This window comes from Rhinatrema bivittatum, chromosome 14, assembly GCF_901001135.1.
Source record: "Rhinatrema bivittatum chromosome 14, aRhiBiv1.1, whole genome shotgun sequence".
NCBI lineage: Eukaryota > Metazoa > Chordata > Amphibia > Gymnophiona > Rhinatrematidae > Rhinatrema > Rhinatrema bivittatum.
In genome coordinates this window covers 71,854,137-71,856,026 of record NC_042628.1, presented here as the reverse complement: position 1 = coordinate 71,856,026, position 1,890 = coordinate 71,854,137, and positions in this window count along the sequence as shown.

The following is a 1,890-nucleotide window of genomic DNA, read 5'->3' as shown; positions in this document are numbered from 1 at the left end:
TCCTGCTCTCTCCCAGCTTCCTAAGGCGCAGGCGCGTGCCTCACTTCTATATTTAAAGGGCCAGCCAGGTATGGCCCCCTGCGAGCTCCTCCCCAGGCGTAGTCCTCTTCAGCCCTTCAAAAGGGCCCAGCGTTCATTCCAGCTTTGCCTTCGCAAGGAGTTAGACGCTCCTGGGATCTTCCTGTCCTTCACTCCAGGAGTTTCGCTGTTCCATTGCTTCTTCAAGGTCCTGTGCTTCCTGTTCTTCGTTGGAGCTCCTTGTCTTGTCCTGATGTCCTTGATCTAGTCCAGATGTCCATCTTCTGCTCCTGATGTCCACGGTCAGTCTTGATGTCTGTCTTCCAGTTCCTGATGTCTGTGATCCAGTCCTGATGTCTGTCTCCTGTTCCTGAGGTTCGTGATCCAGTCCTGATGTCTGTCTCCTGTTCCTGAGGTTCGTGATCCAGTCCTGATGTCTGTCTCCTGTTCCTGATGTCCGTGATCCAGTCCAGTTGCCTGAAACCCTGGTTCCTCATCGCCACCTTTCCTAGCATCCATATCGTGGTCTGCGACCAGCCCCACGGGCCGGCTGAGTAGGGCGCCTCATGGCACATTGCCTTCCTCACTACCACAGCACAAGCCTCCCGGAGACTTCTGCTTGAATCCTTGTCCCTGGTCTATGGAGTTCCTTGCACCTGCTCCGTCCATGCTAAAGACTCTACCAGAACCTGTGCCATCCAGCGTGGTCTGCGACCAGCCACTGGTGGCTGTGTAGGGAGTGCCCCGGTGCAGGCCTCTACGGTTTCTGCAACATGCCTTTCTCAGTTACTCCACTATCTTGTCTAGAGTCTACGTCGGTCCCAGCGTGGTCCGTGACCAACCCCGCGGGTGAGCTGTGAAGGGCGAGCTGCGTTGCATTCTCAACCCAGCTCTCGCTCCTGACTCCTTGTCTTCAGTCTTCGTCCAAGTACATACGTCTTCGTCTGACTCTTCATGTTCCGGTCTTTGTTTGCCCTGACCTCCGTCCGGCCTGCCGCTTCTTGCCTTTACCCAGTGGCAGGTCTGAAAGGGCTTGAAATGGTCGGAGGACTGTTCATAAGACCACCGTTGTGTTGTTGGTCTTTCCGAAGCATGCAGGTCCGGTGAAGGGTCAGTATCTTCAGTCATCCTTGCCTTGTCCCTACTCTGGATTCCATCGTCTGTCTTCAGTCCAGCCTTGCTCCTGTCCAGCCCATGCTCGGGCAAGCCGTGGCCCAAGAACACACAAACCCCTGGAAAGTGGAACCGCTCTCCTAGCACTTCCCTAACATCTCCTATATATCTCTTATACTTGTGCAAACAAAAGGGGACTGCCTTCCAAGTTGCAGCAAGGGAGCTGCTATTTAGCATCACCAGGGGGATGGCCATCCCACACCCACAGAGGTTGGTGCTGTATCTGAATGAACCCTCCTCAATAAACCATCCTACACTAACTGACAGTGAGAACCCAGGGCTTACTGGTAGCTTGACCGTAGGGTCTCCTAATCATTAATTAGTCCTCTTTCTTCTTCCCCTTTTTATCATTTTGCCAGTATGTTTATTGAAGTGAGAACATAGTACAAACCAGGACACTGAAAACAACAAAAATCCAAGAACATAGTAACAGACCCAAAGCCAGATAATGATTCCCTGAGAAAGCCCCCCACAAACAGACCACAGGCATAGCAGACACATAACCAAGTATACAATTGTGAATGCCCAGAATAACATAATTAGATCCCAGCTTAAGGCAAAAGAGCAAATCAACAGCCATGAAAAATCAAGCAATTTAAAATCAAGTTCTATGCACAATGTTCCACAAGTGAAAATAACCACGTTGAATTCAACATTCTTATGGTTCCATCATTCTTTTTTTCCCCAATATTTCAAAAG